The sequence below is a fragment of the Perognathus longimembris genome, chromosome 10, assembly GCF_023159225.1.
Source record: "Perognathus longimembris pacificus isolate PPM17 chromosome 10, ASM2315922v1, whole genome shotgun sequence".
Lineage (NCBI taxonomy): Eukaryota > Metazoa > Chordata > Mammalia > Rodentia > Heteromyidae > Perognathus > Perognathus longimembris.
Window position 1 is genome coordinate 65,352,179 of NC_063170.1, and position 20,895 is coordinate 65,373,073.

At 56.5% G+C, this 20,895-nt stretch overlaps 1 protein-coding gene across 1 annotated transcript in view; it reads left to right on the forward strand.

Annotated features, from left to right (window-relative positions):
* Bhlhe40 (basic helix-loop-helix family member e40) overlaps positions 1-15,513 on the forward strand; it is a 28,377-nt gene extending 12,864 nt beyond the window's left edge. The window contains exon 7 of the mRNA XM_048356195.1: positions 15,458-15,513. The gene's annotated coding sequence lies outside the window, so the exon portion shown is untranslated. The remainder of the gene's footprint in view (positions 1-15,457) is intronic.
* Positions 15,514-20,895: the final 5,382 nt, after the last annotated feature.

Consider the following 20,895-nt stretch of genomic DNA (forward strand, 5'->3'; position numbering starts at 1 on the left):
GACCTCCACACAAGGCAGGCACTGTCCAGACATGTTCCGAGCCACCGGCCTGAGTCGCAGCCAGCTGGGGCCTGCTGCGGTGACTCAGCCTTTCACTGGGGAAAAAAACCCAGCGTGGTGACTGGCCTTCCAGTCACATTTTCCAGCTTAAGCCCTGGTCCTGGGCCCCGGGGTTTTGGAAGGCCTTCCCTTTACTCTGTGGGAGTCTGCGGCTCACGGTGTGTGTCCCCCCCCCCCCCCCACGGGGGAGTCCCTGGCATGGGTCCTTTAGAAGGAATGGATTATCTCGTTCTAATGCAGCTCCCTCCCCACTCCCCTGAAAAGTCCCTGGAAGTGCTACCTGCTGTCTACCCTTCTCTCTGCTTGTGTCCAGATAATGGGACACGAGGGCCGCCGAGGGTGTCTCTGCCTCCCTCCGGGCGGTCACGTGGTGAGGGCAGGCGAGCTCGCCAGCCTCGCCCTCCCTCGTGAGCCCTGAGCCGTCACGGGCACCCGAGGCCCGGGCACAGGTGGCCTCTAGCCGCCCGCAGCGGCGTCCTGAAAGCGGATGCTCCCTCCGGCCCCTCGGATGTTAAATGGAGTGCCGTTACCTTCCGTGAACCCGGCCTCCCGGCTCCGTGCCAGCGTCAGGTTTCACACGGTTCACCTTAGCGTCCCTTCTGACTTACCTCCTCCGGCTGTCCCGGGCTGGGGGAAGCCGGGGTGTGACCCCACGCGGGGTAGGAGGCTGGGATTGACCCCCCCACCATGGAAGACAGAGGACATTCTCCCCTTCTTCCCCCCCCCCCCCCGCCCCCCACGTCCTCCTCTTTTCTTGCTCAGGCTTCCACTTGAGCCACAGCACCACGTCGGGCTTTGTGCTGGTTTACTGGCGGTAAGCGTCTCATGCTCTTTCTTGCTGCAGCTGGCTTTGAACTGGGAACCTTGGATCTCCTCTTCCTGAAGAGCTAGGATGACAGGTATGAGCCACGGGGTGAGTGCCTGGCTCTGACTGGTGTTCTTCTAGAAGGGGGTGATCTGGGGGGCAGAAAGAGACACCCAGGAAGGATGCTCTGTGAAGATGCAGGCAGAGAGGAGAAGATGCCTCCACCAGCCACCATGTCCGACACACTGGGGGGACCTAGAGGGTCCCCGCCCCCCCGTCAGGCGGAACCCACCCTGGCCACACCTTGAATTTGGACTTCTAACTTCAAGAACTTGAGGCCAGCCTGACATTTGTAATGTCCCCATCTCCCCCCCCCCCAGCACCCACACCCGAGGGGACAGAGGAAACAGCCAAAGCCCTGCAGGCGGGTGGACCTGGGGCAGGGCTGGGAACAGGGCCACCTTGACCTGAGAACTGCTTTCTCTCGCTGGAGGGGAAGTGGGTGGCCTGGGGGGCTCACGCAACAAGAGGAACAACAATCGTTGTGTCCAATGAAGCCACGGAAAGCCTGGGGCTCAGCGGTGACTGAACTCTGCAGGGGGCTTTCCTGGGAGGGTAAGCACAGCCGCTGTACCCCCAGAAAGCACAGAGCCCCAGTAGGGCTCCGGGCAGGTGACTTGGAGTTGAGCTGGAGCTGTGTGACCTCAGGTCAAAGGCCTTCCCTCCCCTCTCCTCCCCAGGATGGGTCATTGGGTGACCACATGGTTGCCCCGGGATGCTGGATGTAGTCAGCCAGCAGGAGGTGGGGGGGGGGCGGTGAGAGAGGGGCGGGAACAAGAATGGCACCAGATGCAGAGCTGCTCTCCCTCTCTTTCCCTCGCTGTCTTTTGATTTTTTAATTAGCATCCATCAGTTGTACAGGATGGGGGTGGTTCATTGTGACATTTCCACATATGCATACAATGCATCCTCATCAAGCTCCCTCCTCCCTCCCCCTGCAGCTCTCTCCACCACCTCCCTCCTACAGTTTAGTTCTTCTTCTTCTTTTTTTTTTTTTTTGCTGGTCCTGGGGCTTGAACTTAGGGCCTAGGCACTGTCCCTGAGCTTCTTGTGCTCAAGGCTAGAGCCACAACACCACTGCTGCCTTTTGTCTGAGTGGTTTATTGGAGGTAAGAGTCTCACAGACTTTCCTTCCCCGGCTGGCTTTGAACCACCATCCTCAGATCTCAGCCTCCTGAGTAGCTAGGGTCACAGGCATGAGTCACTGGTGCCTGGCTGCAGTTTAGCTCTTCATGGAGCTGGCAGTCTGATTGGGGAAGGGACACTGATGCTCTAGTTCAGGCACAATAGAAACGCTGCATGTCAAGGAGGACCGAGTCAGATACTCTTGGGGAAAGGAAGTAGCAGGGACCCCTCGTGGGTGTCCAGATACACGGGGGCAGCCCCCTGGCAGTTGTTCCCCACTACGCTGCTCAGCCCTGCCCTAATTATCCCAGGTAGTCAACACCTAGCCAAGGAGAACCAATCAGAATATTCCCCTGAGACTTGCAACCCAATCAGAATCTTTCCCTGAGACTTGGTGGACTGGGTCAGGGGAGGAAAGTCAAACCTCCGCCTTTCCTGTGTTTACGTGTCCCCCGACCCCCCCCTCCTTCACCCCCACATTGTTCTGGTTTTCATGGGCGAAGGGGAGGCGGTGTTTCTGTCGCTGGTGATGGTGAGTTTTGACTAGCAGGGGTTCACCCCGTGAACCTCAGCCACTGTTTACTAATGAGGTGATTGCGACTGCACCTTGCTGTGTGCAGTGGCCCTGCCACCCCCCCCCCCCCCAGGAAACCCCATCTGACGTGGAGCGCCTCACATTCACACTGTATAAGGCATCGACTCTCCACCAACTTGGCCTCAATTTTTTTTTTTTTCTGCTCTGCCACACCTTCAAGCTTTGATTAACAAGAGCTCGACCCTCTCCCCTATCCATCTAACAGTTGTAGAAACAGGCTCAGAGGAGTTCAGGCACTGATCAAGAAGGGGAGAATCATCATTCTCCTTTCTTGAGTTTATCAGTAAGCATTTCCCTACCAAAACAAAACAGATCAGTAAGGAAGGATCTCTATGAGCCCTACCATCCTTCAACACAGTGTTAAGCACAAATCAGGTGCTCAATAGGTGTTTGCTGGCAAAAATGAATTAAGAACTGGGCTGGGAATGTGGCTTAGTGGTAGAGTGCTTGCCTAGCATGCATGTAGCCCTGGGTTCGATTCCTCAGCACCACATAAACAGAAAAAGCCGGAAGTGGCGCTGTGGCTCAAGAGGTAGAGTGCTAGCCTTGAGCAAGAAGAAGCCAGGGGCAGTGCTCAGACCCTGAGTCCAAGCCCCAAGACTGGGGGGGTGGGGGGGAGAATAAGAACACCATTTTACTTACCAAGTGGGTCTTACATGCAAGGCACTACCCCGGGTCTTTATGAGTACTCGGGTAGCTGAGCATGTGAAGTTGGAACTATTATGCCCATTCTGGAGAAGGCAAGGCTGAGGCTGAGAGGAAAAAGTGACTTCCCTGAGCTAGCTAGCTAACGTCAGATTCGCTGGGTCCCCTATACACTCCTAACCATTGAACGGCACTGCCCAATCTTTAAATGAATGAGTGAATGCACATCATGTAGCTCTAGTCACACATGCATAGGTATCAAAGGAAAGTCAGCTTGGGAGAGAGCCTAGCTGCTTCTCTCCCCTATCCTCCCAATCCCCCCAATCCCCCCAATCCCCACACCTACCCTGCCCCCATTATCCTAGACACTCCCCTGGTCTGGTGCCAGAGAGCTCCTTCTTCTTCTCTCTCCCTGACCCCCTGCCGTCCACAGGAAGGTCAGCCTGGCATGAATCCTTTTCAAAGCCACAGTATCTGTCCCTGACAATGGCCAAGTTTCTAGGGCAAAAACAAACAAACAAACAAAAAACACAAAAACACCCCCCCCCCAAAAAAAAAAAAATCCCGGACAGATAATGTATACAGTTTGTCAGCTCCAAAGAATGGAGAGAGACGCTGTGGGCTGTCTCAGTTGGCTGAGGAGATTCAGCCCCAGATGGGACTCATGGGGCAGGGCATGGGGAAGAGAAGTAGCTTCTCCTCGTCCTCTGCCCTGAGATCTTGAGTGCACTCACTTCCCACCTGGTGCAGGACCTGCCACGGCAGATCCCAACAGGCATCTATCCAGAGGCTCCAGCTGTGTCAGCCGGGGGCAGGTACAGGAGGAAGAAGGTCTACCTCACCAAAGGGAGATGGGGAAGAGATTTCTTATCCACACAGCCTTATCATTCAGAGAAGGAAGCCTCTGTGGTCTTTGGAGGGAAGGCCTAGGGATAAGAATGCTTTTGTAGGCTCTTCAAAAAAAGATCCTCCCCTCTTGGCTAGACACATTTGGACTGCAGAATGCTCGGAGCACTTTCCTTATCCTGGAGATAGGGGGAAGCAGCTTAGATTCCTACCCTACTCCTGCCATAGGCCACGATGATGTAAGCATTATTAGACTCTCCAGCTTATAGGCTCTGGGGAAACTGAGGCTCAGAGACTTTCAAGCTCACATGGCTACTAAGTGTAAGGTCCTCTCCCTGAGGGCTACATGCAGATGCCCCCACCCATTAAGTCTCCACCCAGTTACCTGGGTAACCAGCAGACCTGGAGGCAGTTACCCCCCCCCTTTCCTGAAGTTACATCCTGGCCACACCTCCCCATCCCTGCCCTACATAAGGCATCCCCCCGGGGTGGTTCGTTCTCTTGCCTACCTCGTGCATCTTGAGCTTGGGAGCAGGTCAGTAGAATAAACTTTTCTCTCCTGCCTGAATACCGCGTGGCGTTCTCCTTTACCGGTTACCTACTTTAAAAACCTAACATATATGGTGCCGTGACTCGGGAAGGGCTTAAGAGTCAGGACAGGCGGAATTCCCATCTATTTTTCTCCTTTTTCTGGGAGTATCCCCAGTCCTGACGGCCCTTTTTCCCGCGAACCAAACTGCTGTGAGACGCCACGTGGGACTTTTCATCAATACCATTGCTGGCCTCTGCATCCACGTCCATACCACTCCTCTACTCCGGTGAGTGAAACTGCTACGCAGATTTTCTGTTGCTTTTTCTGGACGTGGTACCGTACCAGAGAACTTCTCAGGCCCAGGGCCTGGTCACCTCCAAAGTGGGGACACTTGTTTCAGTTCTTGCCAAACTTATTTCCCTCTGTGGTTCTAATGGGGTGCTGCAAGTCACGCCCAAAGCAGGAAACCCCTTTGGAATGCCTTCTGCAATCGCTGGATGTCTTGTCCCTTAAGGACTGCATTGACCGAAAACGGCTAACTCATTATTGCACTGAGGTCTGGCCACAGTACCAACTTGACAATCGCTCCCAATGGCCTAGAGATGGGACTCTAGATTATATTGTTCTCAGAGATTTAGACAGTTTTTGTCGCCGCAATGGTAAATGGTCAGAGGTCGTCCATGTTCAGGCCTTTTTTGCTCTCAGGAATAACCCAGCTCTCTGTCAAACATGTCTGACTTTCCCCTGGCTGGCAGCGCGGAGGCCGCACGATGCCCAGAGTTACTGTAAAAGACGTAAACCAGCAGGAGTTCGTCAGAGCTCTGGCAGCCTTCCTCAAAAAGTCCGGGAAGCTGAAAGTCCCCGAATGGGTGGACACTGTCAAGTTGGCCAAGCACAAAGAGCTTGCGCCCTACGATGAGAACTGGTTCTACACACGAGCTGCATCCGAGTCACGGCACCATATATGTTAGGTTTTTAAAGTAGGTAGCCGGTAAAGGAGAACGCCACGCGGTATTCAGGCAGGAGAGAAAAGTTTATTCTACTGACCTGCCAGAGAGAGTCTTCGTCCTTTTTCATTACTATTAAAAGGCTGGAATGTTAGGTCCTCTCCCTGAGGGCTACATGCAGATGTCCCCACCTCATTAAGTCTCCACCCAGTTACCTGGGTAACCTGCAGACCTGGAGGCAGTTACCTCCCCTTTCCCTGAGGTCACATCCTAATCCACCTAGCCACACCCCTTGCCCCTGCCCTAGATAAAGCAGGGCTGGGTGGGGGTCGCGCTCTCTCTCTCTCTCTCTCTCTCTCCCTTCTCTCCTGCCATGGATCATCTCGGCCACAGGCCAGCAGTTCGGTAATAAACTTTCTTTCCTGCCTGAATACCGCGTGGCGTTCTCCTTTACCGGCTACCTACTTTAAAAACCTAACACTAAGGAGCACATGAAGTAACCAAGATCACTTTTCCTTCTCTCTAGAAACAGTCAGAAAGTCATCTTAATTCATAATATTTACAAGGACCAAATATCCACGGCCTGGCAACATACAACTTCCGGTGTCTGCCACCCAACCAAAATACAGAAGTGCAGCGAGGCACCTGTGACTCTCACCTGCGTGTCATCCTAGCTACTCAGGAGGCTGAGATCTGAGGTTCAAAGCCAGTCCAAGCTGCAAAGTCCATGAGGCTCTTATCTCCAGTGAGCCACCAAAAATCTGGAAGCAGAGATGTGGCTCAAGAGGTAGAACACCAGTCTTGAGCACAAATATCAAGAGAGATCCCACGGTCCTGAGTTTAAGTCCCAGTCCAAATGTTGAAGCATGTTAGACTAGAAGATAAGCTCCCTTGGGGGTAGGGATTGTTCCCCCCTGTTTCATTCTCTTCTGTATCCCCCGCTCCTCCAGATATATAGGAGGTACTCATGAATGAATGTCAGGAGACGCCAGTCATCCAAGAGGATCATGGGAAGCACTCCTCGGGGCCTGGGTCTCCTCTGCAGTGCCTGATTAAGTGCCTCAAATCAACCAGAGTGTGCACATTCGAGAGCTTCTGGGAAGACGGCCTTGGGGGGGCGGTGGGGGGAGGAGACTTGTGTGCGTATGACATCAAGGTAGCTGGAGGGAAATTTTGCCCTCATCCATGACCTCATGAGACCCAGGAGATTGCTCTCCCTGCCTCACCCCTGCCTTCAAGAGCCCACCGGCTTCCTGGAAGGGGAGACCCTGTCTTCTCCTGCCTGAGGCTTGGTGGGCATCACTGCCTCGGGACAGCAGCGCAGAAGGCTGGCAGGTTTAGGGTGTCTGTGGAGAGAAGGCTGAGGGGCAGCTGGGGGCGGGGCCTTGCTTCGGAGCGGTTGACTACATCCTCTCCTTCCACGGCTCGTCATTCCATGGCGGCCCTGTGCATCTGGGCTTTCCACATGGCGCTCCAGAAACAAGGCCAGGATGAGAAAGAGGAAACTCACACTGATCGAAATAAACGATCAGAGCCGCCGTGTTCTGAATGTGCGCTAGGAGACGGCCCGAGCCACCCCACTGGGGTCCGGGTCTCCCCCCTGGCCCAGGACCCCTGGGGAGAGAGGGAGCCTGTTGGAGATCCTATGCACACCGTCATCTCCACAGCAAGCTGTTGTGGTCAATTGAGTCCATGCATGTGTGCAAAGCCGGGGGAACTGTGCTCGCCGCGTTCTCTGCCGGGTATGACGTTAACCGCTTTACCATCCTACCCTGAAGCGCAGAGGGCTCTGGTTTGGACACCGAATGCTCTGTGACCTTGACTTACTTGGGACGAGGGGAAATGTTTTCCTCTTTCCTACTTCCCCGAACAGTGTCTGGCTCTGTGGATGTGCCATGAAAAGTCCTTCACTGCTTGGCAACTTCAAATATTCAGTATGAATATAGAACCACCAGGGCTTGAGGGATTCAATGCAAGATGGAAATCCAGAGCCCTTGTTTGGAGAGCTACTCTGTTTCAAGGGAGGGGTACCGGTGGCTCACGCCTGTGATCCTGGTCAAGAGGCAGAGATAGGATTGGGGTTCTACTCAGGATCAGCAGCCCAGAGTCATCTGCCTGGGCTGGAAAGGTCTGGGAGAACCTTATTTCCAACGAATCAGCGAAGAGCCAGATGTTGGAAGTGTGGCTCAAGTAGTAGAAGGTCAGCTTTGAGCTGAAAAGGTCAAGCCAGAGTTCAAGCCCCAGTACTGTCAGAGAGAGAGAGAGAGAGAGAGAGAGAGAGAGAGAGAGAGAGAGAGAGAGAGAGAGAGAGAGAGAAAGAGAGAAAGAGAGAGAGAGAGAGGAGATTGATTCAAGGCACAGTTTGGTGGTAGATGATAGAACACTTTCCTACCATGCAGATGGCCTTGAGTTCGATTCCCAAAAAGTGTGGGAAAAAAGAAAGAGAAAGGAATTTCAATAAATTGGCTCCCACCTATATAATCCTAGCTACTGTCGAGGCTGAGATCTGTCCAGCCAGGACAGGAAAGTCTATAGATCCTTATCTCCAGTTGACTACCCCCCCCCACACACAAAAAAAATCATAAACTGGAATTAGGAGAGCTGTGGCTCAAGTGGTAGAGCACCAGCCTTGAGCAAAACAAGCTCAGGAACAGTGCCCAGACCCCAGGACCGGCACAAAAGTCAGGAAAGAAGGAAGGAGAAAGGGAGCGATGAAGGGAGGAAAGAAGGAAGGAATTTCCAGATGGAAATTGAACCTGGTATTGGACCTGGTATTGAACCAGGTCTAGAGCCCTTCTTCCTGTGGGCGTCCTACCTGTGCCCGTGAGCTGAACCTGCTGTGGGCTGGGGCTGGACCCAGTAGGAAGCACACAGCATGTACAAGGCCCTGGGCTCCATCCCCAGCTACTCAAACCCTGCGCTACTGCAGTGAGTATAAACCATTAGCACACGCCCAACTCGGAATGGCGGCGACGCTGGCTGCGTGGGTGGCTCTAATCCCGTTCCTCGTCCACACCGAGCCCTGGGAGCCACGTCCACAATCTCCTGACTCACAGGTGAAGGCAGTGAGGCCCAGAGAGGTGACGAAGCCACTTGGTTCATTGACACCCCCCCCCCCCGTTTACCAGGGGGTGGTGGTGAGATTTGAACTCGGGTCAGACTGACCCTGATGCTATCTTGGGAGAAGCATAGGGGGAGGAAGGGAGGGAGAGAGAAAGCCCCCCCCCACCATGAAGCCTCCAGGCTGGCTAGCAGGAAGAAGCCTGGTTTTGCCTGCTACTGCCCTTGAGGGCTGCTTGCTGCTCTGCGCAGGTTTGTGGCGGTGACCATGGGAAGTTCCGCAGGCCCAAGCAAGCTCCTGAGCCGGGATCAAGAGAGGCCCTGCCCCCCCCCCCCCCCCGTGACACCCTGAATGCGGGGGACTGGCCCGGGCTTGCAGGGAAGCCGCTCCAGCCCTGGTCCAGGCAGAACTGAAGCCTGGGAAGAAACAAAGCCCCTCTCCAGCCTCGGAGGCCAACGGACGACTGCCGAGTTCCTGTGCCCCCCAGTCCCCCTCCTGCCTGACACCCCGGACCCCGGCTCCGGTCCTGCCTGCCTTCCCGCAGCCCAGCTCCCCTGCTTCATGCCTGCCAGGAGCCACTTCTGCCAGGCTGCACTGCACCCAGCAAACTCTGGCTCCGCCGTCGCCCCCTAAAAATACTCCCCCCCTCCTTCTTTCCCACACGACCCCGTGCCCACCCCACAGCTCGCCCCCCCGCCTGCTTTCCTGGGCTGTCTGTTTGTTTACTGCCTGATTCACACACGTGCGTGCACATGCGTGAGCACACACACACACACACACACACACACACACACACACACAGGTCTATCCTCATCTCCAGTGGTGGCTGCCACGTGGTGGGGACATGTGGTCGCCTTACAGTTCTGTGACATTGAGAACAATGATGTCCGCGCCTCCAGCCTCAGTTTCCCCATAGGCACACCAGCCTTAATACCTTCCGTAAGGAGGGGAAGTGGGGCTACTGTAAGCAAGTACTGGTCATCCTAGCTACCCTCAGGAGGCTGCGATCTGAGGATCGCAGTTCAAAGCCAGCCCAGACCAGAAAGTCTAGGAAACTATGACCTCCCAGGAACCAGCGAAAAGCCGGAAGTGGAGCTGTTGCTCAACTCGTAGAACGCTAGATTTGAGGGGGGGGGGGGCGGTGGAATTGGAGGGATAGGGCCTAGGCCCTGAGTTCAAACCTCAAGATCAACACACACACACACACACACGTACGCGCGCGTAAAACAACTTGTCCCATGAGGAACACTGGATTGGTGGATGGCTAGTGGCACCCCTACAGCAGAGAGCACCCCAAGGAAGGGAGACCGTGCTGGGGCCTTGAAGTAGAGGGACCAAGCACCCCTCAATACTCCCCGCCCCGCCCTTCCCCCCCCCCCCCCCCCCCCCCGTCACAGCTTCCTGAGTCGAGTCACAGGCTGCTTCACTCTGAGGGATTTTCCAGCTCAGCTCAGAGCTGCAGGGCCCCCCTCCCTCCGGGTCTGCCGCCACCACGCAGTCCCAGGGCCAGGAAACCCCCAGCCGGTGCTGACAGAGAACCGGAGTGGGGCCCTGGGGGGGGGGGGGGTGACAGGCCGAGGCCCCTGGGGAGGGCAGCCCCGGCCTCCGTCGCTGATCACTGGCGGCCAGTCCTTACCACCACCCTCCAGACCGCCCCGGCCCTCCGTGAAGACGGTGTGCGCGTGACCGTCAGCCCCCGGGACCCAGGTCACAAGTTCAAGGCCAGCCTGACCCCATAGTGAAACTCTGCCTCCAAAACCAAACACACAAAACCCAGGGCCAGCCCAGGTACAAGCAGATCCCGGCTGGGAGAGGCTGGCAGGCCTGTGTCCTCTGCCCCCTTCTCCCCTCCGCCAGGCACCCCGACTCCCATGTCCCCTTCCAAGCCTCGAGCGCCGCCCCATAACCATGGCGGCCCGGTACTGTCCCTCGAGAGTTATGTCCCTGCCCCGCTCTTTCTTTTCTAATTTCCACTCCTGATAGCCATCTGCTTCCGAGCCTGTCGGGGGACCCGTTTTCTAGTCTCGCTCTAGCTCAGACTTGCTCGATGACTTGAAGCAATTTCCAGCCCTTCTGAAGCCTACACCGAAGCCCGTCCTTCCCAGCCTTGCCATTCTAAGAATTCACGCGGAAGGACTCAGCCACGGGGCTCCCTATCCGAAGATGGGGAGGGGGTGGGGCCCGAGGGTCCCAAGCTGTGGGGATGACAGCCCCCTCCCCCCCCCGCCCCGGCTTATGTTTACCAGGTGCCTTTCTGCCTCTCCACAGCTATAGACCCACAGCCAGCTTTCGGATACTAGACTGAAATGATGTTAGGAGAATCTCAGAGCCAAAGTGTAGATAGAGTCCAACGCCAGGGTGCACTCCTGTAATCCCAGCACCCTGGAGGCTAAGGAGGAAGGATTCGGGATTCCCAGGCCGGCCTGGGTTCCATAGCAGATTCGGTCTCAACAGCTCACATGGTGCTGCTTCCATCCATCCAGGCGGTGCCCGTCACCAGAGCCTCCGACACCCCAGTGAGCACGGTTTGACTCAACCTCCCGGCTCCTTTCTCTAGTCTCTGTCATCTCCTCTGCCCTCAAAACTCCTCCGGCGAATCCAGGTCACAGTGCACGGCTTCACCTCCTGCGTGAGCCTGCGCCGAGTGGACGTGGGCTCTGCCCATTCGCCTCGGCACGTGGGGCCTCGACCCGGGCAAAAGTCTTCTTGGCACGCCTACCCTCTTCTTTGCTTTCCTACCCTCCCTTCAACACCTGTGCTTCTTTAACATTTGACACCATTACAGTTACGTGGTTAATAGTACTCATAGGGGTGTGTGTGTGTGTGTGTGTGTGTGTGTGTGTGTGTGTGTGTTCCAGCTTTCTCCCCAGTTCATTGGGAATAAGTCTCATATACTTTTCTGCCCAGGCTGGCTTTGAACCATGATTCTCAGATCTCATCCTCTTGAGTAGCTAGGATTACAGGTGGGAGCCACTCGGCTGGTGCCCAGCTTTTCATAGCTCATGATTGCCTTCATTCCTCATGGACTTAAAAATCTCCAGCACAAGACAACTCTGCCCGCCCATAGTCTAATGCACTAGATCATCTTCTGTCCATCCATCTCCCCACCCCTCTTCTCACGAGTGCTGCATGCAGCCCAGCGCACGCAGACAGTACTCGACGTATGACCATTGACCGAACAGATGACGACACTTCACTATGGTAAGGGCTGGTGGGAGGCTGGAAAAGACTCGAGGAATCCAAGGGCAGCCGGGGCCAGGGCGAGAGCATTGAGCACCTCACGGGGGCTCTCTAAGCAGGGGCCACGCCCGCGCACTCCCTAATCACGTACAAGTCATCGCCGAACCTCCCGTGTGTGGTCGGCCGTGGGTAGCCGCTCTGGCTTTGCTGAGAACATTGGCAAGAGAGTCCCTAAGTCTCCCCGCGGGGTGAATGCGAGCCATAGGTGGTTCTGAGTCCCATCGTGGAACCTTAGTGTAGCCGGGCGCTGGTGGCTCGCGCTTGGAGGAGGCTGAGATCTGAGGACTGGGGTTTTAAGCCAGCCGGGCTGGAAGGTCCATGAGACCCTGATCTCCAATTAACCACCAAAAAGCCGGACGTGGAGTTGCAGCTCAAGGGTTAGAGTGCCAGCCTTGAGCAAACAAACAACAACAACAACAAAAGGCTCAGAGACAGCGCCCAGGCCCTGAATTCGAGCCCCAGAAAAGGCAACACAGACAGACAGACACACACACACACACACACACACACACTTACCATAAGTATTTTCAAGCGGGTTCACTGTCAGAAAGCATAGTATAATGACATCATTGTCACGCCCCACCTTCCCATGTTATCAATCCGTGGGTAATTAATATTGCTCTCTTTATATTCCTCCAGGCCAGCTCCCCCAGACCTCGCTCCCCCCCCCCCCCCGAGAAAATAAAGACCCATGGATTTGTTTACATTACATTCTAGGCAACACACTACGATGTCTGCATGCATTCAGTAGCAAACTCCCTCTTCCAAACAGAAGCAGCCCAGTTGCATTCCAGAAGAGGAAATGTTCTCAATTAAAGGAAAGAAAAGAAAAGAAAATGGCCCGGGCCCCCCACAGGCGTGGAAGTGTGTTTGTGGGTGTGTGTCCAGGCCTCGCTCCGAGCCCTGTGCTTCCTCGGGAACAAAGGGGCTGCGGCCCACGTGTGTCTCTTGCACACGGGGTGGGGGCTGGCACTCCTCCCTCTCCCCCACGGAGGCCACACAATGGCGGGTCACCGCCAAGTGCTTTGGGGGGGGGGGCACCCCGTCCAGGCTGGGTCGTGTTGTATCTTTTTATCTTCTTGCTGGGGGTGGAGCCCAGGGCCTTGAACAACGCTGAGGTCTCGCGTGACCTCCGAGCCCAGGCGCTGGCCCCGACCCTGGGTCCTGGCCTGCGCCAGCCGACTTCAAACCTGGGTCCTCGGCTCTCAGCCTCCTGCACCCACGGGCCCGATGCAAGCACCGGCTGGCCGCCCTTTTCTCGTCACTGCCGATAGAAGCACTTCCTTCCGCTTTCTCGGGGCCTTCTCACCCCTGCCCCCTGGCCTGCCCACCGGGTCGCCGCCCTGGGCTTCGCCCCCCTGCCCTGCCTTCTGCTAGGGGAGGGCTGGCGTTTCACTTCTGCTCTGCGGTCACGGGGGTCACCCTGCACCTCGTCCCAACAGCTGTGGTGGGTGGGGAGGGCGTGGAGGGGGGGCTCTGAGGTCGAGTCCCCCTCCCCGTTGCACCCTGCCCTTGCCTGGGTGTCCTCTAGGCCCGAGACACTTAGACCTCAGCACCAGCTCAGAGATCGAATGGGCTCGCCCAACATGACCAGCGGCCTTCCAAGGGGTGGGGGGGGAGGCAGGATTCGAACTCAGGCTTTCCGCCCCCCCCCCCCGAACATGAGCTCTTGCTTAGGAACCACATCACCTTCCTAAAGCGGTGACGTGTGCCCAGCACCCCAGCAGGGGCAGATGCGGGCCTGGGGAATGGCAGGGCTCTTCCTGTACCCCGAACCTCTGGGAACGAGCCTCGCTGAGGAGCTTGCGCCGGTGAGACGTCCAGTCCCCACGTGGTAGGTATGTTTGTTTGTTTTTGCTTGCTTGCTTCCAGTCCTAGGACTTGAACTCAGGGCCCGGGCGCTGTCCCTGAGCTTCTTTGTGCTCAAGGCTAGCGCTCTACCGCTTGAGCCACAGCGCCGTTTCCAGCCTTTTTCCGAGTGGTTTGTGGGAGGTAGGGGTCTCGCGGACGTTTCCTGCCTGGGCTGGCTTCAAGCCGGGAGCCTCCTATCACAGCCTCCTGAGTGGCTGGGACTACAGGCGTGCGCCACGGTGCCCGGCTGACTCCAGCCTGGAGGTTCGATGGCTGTGTCTCATGGTGCCGATGAGGGAAGTCACGCAGAGACCTCCAGGAGCATGGAGTAGGGGCACACAGCCCGCCCGGGGCAGCAGGGAGACTGGAAGGCACGCCACTTTGTTTATGCAGCTATTGAGCGCCAACTGTCTACCAGCCGACAGGTCAGGTGTTGCGTATAAAATGGATCCCCGACGGGGGTGGCTGCAAGGTGGTGGGGGCCCCTCGGCCCCAGGGCCGGGGGGTGGGATGTTGGACGCTGCGGCCACGTGGGTCATTTGGCCTGAACTTGCGTGGCTTTCCCAGCCCCTGTCGTGTCCTCCTTTCTCCTGCTGGTACCCCCCCCCCCAGATGCCGGGCTCTCGTGGGCAAGGAGCGCGCCCCACCCCAGGGCTGGCAGGGGGCTGGGTGCGGCGGCGGTGAGTCAGCAGCCTTTGTCTGAACACTTCCTCTGCGGGGGCCAGGAACACCCAAGTGGAAACCGAGGTAAGAAAGAGGGTGGGCCTCGTCTGGGGGCTGAGCCCCGGCACCTAGAGTTCTGTGGCTCTCTTCCCCTCCCTCCTCCTTCCCCCATCCTCCCCCCTCCCCTCCTCCCTCCTCTCCCCTTCCCTCCTCCCTGTAGCCGCCCAGGTAGCCACCTCCAGCTGCCAAAGTCTCAAGCTTTAAAAGCTCGGTGACCTTAGTTCAGCATGGCGGCTCCGTCCTCCTGTAACTCGGACCCCGTCACTATCCCAGCTACCCAGGAGGCTCAGACCTGAGGATCGCCGTTCAAAGCCAGCCCGGGCAGGAAAGGCCGTGAGAGTCTTACGTCCGACAAATGTTTTGACTCAGAGAAAAGCAGCCATGGCGCCGTGGCTCAAGCGGTAGAGCGCCAGCCTAGAGCATAAAAGAAGCTCAGGGACAGCACCCAGGCCCTGAGTTCAAACCCCGGGCCTAGGAAAACAACAACACAATTTTTTAAAAAATAATAATTACTTATTTATTGTCAAAGTGATGTACAGAGGGGTTACCGTTACATATGTTAGGCAGTGGGTGCATTTCTTGTACTGTTTGTTCCCTCCTCCCTCATTCCCCCCTCCCCCCTCCCCCTTTCCCTCTCCCCCCCATGAGTTGTACAGTTGGTTTACACCAAACAATTTTGCAAGTATTGCTTTTGGAGTCCTTTGTCTTTTTACCCTGTGTCTCTCGATTTTGGTATTCCCTTTCCCTTCCCTAGTTCTAATACCAGTCTATACAGTATCCAGGGTACTCAGATGAGATATCATGATAGTAGGGGGACAACCACAGGAAGGGGACACAAGAGGATCATCAACACTAGAAGCTACGGTTCCACTTGCCATGTTGAAAGTCATCACAACAGTGATATAACAGTCGCAAAACAACAACATTTAAAAAAAAATGTGTTACCTTTTCCACCCACCACTTCCAGCTCCTCCCTTCTCCTCCTCCTTCCCCTCTTCCCCCCCCCCCCCCTCCTTTCCATCCGCTCCCTGGTCACTCCCCTACCTCGGCTCTGCCCATCTCCCTCTGTTATTTTTCTCACTATTTAGACATTAAGAGAAAGTTTCATTTTTCTTTGGCCTTCAGGTAGTGTTCTAGACCGGGCGGTGTGTGTGTGTGTGTGTGGTGGGGGGAGACAGTTAATAAAAAGAGGAAAAGCATTTTAATCGTTTTTGGAGAAGGCAGAGTTAATGATTGCCGGCACTGACACACGGTCCCTGCTCCCAGGCTACCTTTGTGTCCTCCTCGCCCTCCTTCCTGGCTGGGTGGTTGGGCCTCAGTTGGCTCATCTGTAAGATGCGGATCACAGTCCCTACTCACTGGCTTCTTGAGAGGACTGATGCGAGCTGATGGGTGACAGCGTGGGGCGGGGCCGCTCACCCCGGTGATCCTCACACTTGGGGAAGGATTGTGAGGTCCCAGGCCTGCCGGGCTGTGTACTGAGACCTTGATTCAAGCAGCCAAGGGATCTTGGGTCGTGGTGGTGGGGTGCTGACTCAGTTTACAGAAAGCCCTGAGTTTGATCACCAGCACTGAAAAATGAAATTGTCTTTGTAGCCCTAGTTTAGCAATTATGTGACAAGAAGTGTGCAAGGTGAACCCCGAAGGTGACCTAAAACCCCAACGCTGCGGCCCAGCAGCGATTCGGTCTCCCCTGGGCTGTCTGCATTGTTTCGGCTTTTCTGGGGTGGGCGGACTGTACGCAGTAGCACCCGGGGGGAGGCCTGCAGAAATGGGGGAGCCGGTCCCCAGTGCCTCCCACCTGCCCGAGGTGGCCCGGCTTCCAGCAAAGCTCTGATGTTCCAAGTCAAGCCAGAAAGCCAGGTTTTTATGGGGCAACCAATCCCCCCTCCACCCCCCCCCGCCCCCACCAACCTGTACCTTTTAGATTCTTAAGCACAGCCTTTACCAGATTAGCACAACACTTGGCTGCCGTTTCCCAGGCTTAATTTCCCCGACCTGTCCTCCAGCGTGAGTTCCGTGAGGTTCGACCCCTGTACCCCCTCACCGTGCCGTGCACAGTCCTTTCTTCTCGTTCGCTTTGCCTTGTTTTAATAATAATAAGCGCCACTCACTTTGAAACATACACACAGACAAACAGCCTTTGTGCAGTATCAGTCAGTTCCGGAAAAAAATGCAACGTCCGAGTCAAATCTGTCAATTTTGCCGGGCAGGGTGGCACACACCTGTAATCCCGGCCCTCAGCAGGTTGAGGACCAGGAGCCACCTAGGGCTACTCGTGAGATCCCATCTCAAGACAAAACCCAACACCGGCAACCAGGCCCAGTAGCCTGAGGTCACTCGGTGGAGCCTGAGCTTCGAGCTTACCTAGGAGGACTGTAGTCTAGGCCACCCCAAGCATACATGTAACACCTTATTATTATTTTTTTTTTAAAGAGCTAAGGGCTGGAGGCGTGGCTCGAGTGACAGAGCACCTGCCTCGCAAAGGCAAGGTCCTGAATTCGAGTCCTAGTACCACCAACACAGAAATGGGGGGGGGGGGTGGTATGAATAGCCACATTCCCCTTTCGCGCATGCGCCTGTGGTTTGGGCGGGTCGGCGGTTTCCAGCCTCTAGACTAGGGGTGACCCTCCACGGGGAGGAGGGGCCAGTTGACAGGCGCTTGCCCCCACCCCGGGGCTGGAAGGGCAGAGCCCTGGGCGGGGAGCCGGGCTGAGTCACGGGGCCTACCTCGGCCTTCCAGGGAGGAGCTGGGAAGGCTGCGTGGACCAGGGCCGCACTGGGTGCTGACGCGGCAGCGAGGCCGGGTCCTTGAACTTGGCCGCGGCTGCAGGCTGGCTCTCAGCCACTGTGTGAGCCGCGGCGCCACGTCCGGTTTTCCGGTGGACAATCGGAAGTTAGAGGAGCCTCAGCAACTTTCCTGCCTCGGCTGGCTTTGAACCGTGACCCTCAGAGCTCAGCCTCCCGAGCAGCAAGGACTGCAGGTGTGAGCCAATGGCTCCGATGCATCTTAACAAACCTGCAGCTGTAACCCCATAGCAATGTTCTTCTTTCCAGACAAGGCGCCCGAGGCACCGGGAGAGGAAGCCAGAGGACCAGTGCCCCGTCCTACACCCTCCCTCATCACCCGCTCGGGGGCACTGCTCTAGAAAAGTCCAGAACAGCAGAGAGCCCCTCAAAAGAGAAGGCAAGAGAGAGCAAGGAGAGTTAAGGCAAAGCTGACGGCTCACGCCTGCGATCCTAGCTAATCAGGAAGCCGAGCTACGAAGATCCTGGTTCAAAGCCAGCCCCAGAAGACACAACCTTGAGATTCTCCTCACCCGCCAACCAGCCAAAAGCTGAAAACGGAGTGGTGGCTCAAAGGGTAGCTTTAAGGGGAGAACACCGAGGGACAGTGCCCAGGCCTGAGTTCAAGTGTGAGTACACACACACACACACACACACACACACACACACCCCAAATGGAGGTAGACGGCTGCCTCTCCCCTCCCCCACAGAATAGAAGAGGAAATGAGGCTCAGAGGGCCACCCTCCACCCCTGACCCTAGGTCACACCATCCCGCCCAGGGGCCCCACCCACATCTCCCATCCCCCCCCCACCCCCCCCAGCACCTCCCCAGCCCAGGGAGTGACCAGAGGGAACCGGCCCGGGATGAGATGGAGGAGCTGAACTGGAGGAATTCATCCACCCTGGGTGAACTCAGGGTTCTGGGGCCTCTCCCTCCCCACCCATCAGCGGGGTGGGGGGAGGGGGGGAAGTCAAGCTCAGAACACCCAGAATCCCCACAGGGAGGGGACTGGGTCCCAGGAAGCCCGGGCAGCCGGTCCCCGCCCTGGGAGAAGCTGGCAGGAGTTGAGGGCCCAGTGCAGAGGCTGAGCGGGCTGCTGGGGGGGTGGGGGGGGAGGGGGGGCTGAAGGGGGGGGGCGAAGGCTGCCGTTTGTTCCCAGGGACCCGTGCCACCTGCTGGCAGATGGGTGACTGTGCCCAGAAAGGGCGATCGGTCAAAAGCTGGGCAGTCAGGCTGCGTCCCAGCTCCATTCCTGATTTCCAAAGCCGGCGAGGATGGTTCTAGAAGGAGACTCGTCCACCTGGCACTGTTGGCAGTGTGGGCGGCTGGGTTCTCGGATGGGCGTGGCCACGCCGGGTCGCCACAGCCCCGGTTTCTCCCCTCCGGATGCCAGCGGCAAACCCCTTGGGCTTGACCACCAGGGCAGAACCGTCTCTGGGCAGTGCCAGCGCCGGCCCGCCCCCGCCCGGCTGAGCATGCGTGCTCCCGCTCTCACGGGCCACGGGAGCCATTGCAGAGTTCTCGACTAGCTAGCTACAGCTAACAGGAGCAAAAGGGCTCAGGTGGAGGCTGGCCGCGTAGCTCACGGGCAGGGTGTGAACTTGGCCACTAGAAAGCCCCGGATTTGAAACCAACTCATGGCCAAAACAAAACCATATATATATATATATATATATATATTTGTCTTTTTTCCTTTTCTTTTTCCCCGGTACTGCTGGGAACGGAACACAAGGCCTTACACATGCCAGGCAAGCCTGCTGCTACATCCCTAGGGTACAGTAGCACACGCCTGCCATCCCAGCGCGGAGCACAGTGTGGAGAATCGGGCAGGAGGAATCCAGTTCCATGTCCGCTAGCCACATGGCTAAGACCCTGTCTCAAGATCACTTTTGTGGTTGGTAGTGGTCGTGTTGCGGGGTGGGTTTGAACGCTGGGCCTGGGCTCAGTCCTTGAGCTGAAGAGCGTGCCCTACCCCCTTTGAGCCTCAGGAAAGTCTGTGAGGCTCATCTCCAATGAACGGCTGGCTGGCATGGTAGGTAGAGGCCTTGAGGAAGAGAAACTCAGGGACTGCGTCCAGGCACTGAGTTCAAACCCCACAACGGACCAAATAAATAAATAAATAAAAGTTCGGGCCCTGGTTTCAATCCCCAGCCCCCCCCCCCAACCCCAAAGAAAAAGTAAGGCGGCTCTCGCGGTGGTAGTCACCCCATGGCTTCCCGGTGACTCCCAGGAGGTCACCCAGCTGCTGCAGGGCGGGTTCCAGCTCATTCCAGGGCACCAGGCTGACTTGCCAGGTCTGGGCCAAGCCAGGAGGTGGCTCCTAAGCCCTCCCCCTCCCCCCTCCCCCAGGCGTGGCTCCCACCCCGGGCGGGGCGGGCATCTATTGTTTCTGGCTGCCTAGCAACCATTCCCTTTTATTCTGGGAACCCTCTATCTCTTTCTCAGCTTGGGAGTTTCACATCCTTTTACCACCTTCCTCAGGCCTAGGGGTGAATGCGTGACTCAGCCAGCCTGGATAGACTTCACCCTACTACTTTGGTTGGCCAGGGAAGATTTCTTTCTAATGAGAAATCGTGTAGTTTGTAAGCCTGAAGCTACTGGGAAGATTGGGAAGATGCTTTGCCTTTTTTGGGAGATACTGGAGGCAGAGCTGAGAGATTAAATACACACACACACACACACACACACACACACACACACACACACACACGCGCGCGCACACACACTGGTCTCTAACACTATCTGTCTGATCACCTGGATACAGCTATGCCTGGAGGCTTCTGCCAGACTTTCCTCATTCCCTAACTCCTTTTTTTTTTTTTTTTTGGCCTGTCCTGGGCCAGACTCAGGGCCTGAGCACTGTCCCTGGCTTCTTCCCGCTCAAGGCTAGCACTCTGCCACTTGAGCCACAGCGCCGCTTCTGGCCGTTTTCTGTATATGTGGTGCTGGGGAATCGAACCTAGGGCCTCGTGTATCCGAGGCAGGCACTCTTGCCACTAGGCTATATCCCCAGCCCCCCTAACTCCTTTTGGACCAGCTTGTGTCTTGCAAAAGTCTTCACTGACTGATAGAGGTGGGTCTAGCACCAGGCTCCTGTATCTTCAACCTTACTGGGCTGATTCCATAGCAGGAAGACTGAAAAGGTAACACAAATAAAACAAGTGCTTTTGTTTTCTTTCTTTCATCAAGTACGGGGAAACAATATCTGGGCGGCTGACAAGTCCCTTGTTCCTCTCGGCGCTTGCTAATGAAGACGGTTCACCATGATTCTTTGGGTCAGGGTCATAATCATCTTCATAAAACTGTGTCAATTTCAGCTCCTCCTCCTCCTCCTCCTCTTCTTCTTTTGGTGCTAGTACTGGGGCTTGAACTCAGGGCCTTTGCTTTTTCCACTCAAGGCTGGTGCTCCACCACTTGAGCCCACAGCTCCACTTCTGGCTTTAGCTTTCCTGTAATTCTGTGGTGGTTCCTTGGAGGAGTCTCCGGGGCTTTCTTTCCTGGGATGACTTTGGATGAAGATCCTCACAGCTCCGCCCGCCTCCCCAGGAGCTGGGATTACAGGCGTGACTCACCTGTTCCCGCTCCCCCCCAGGCGATGCCCCGGAGAGAGAGAGAG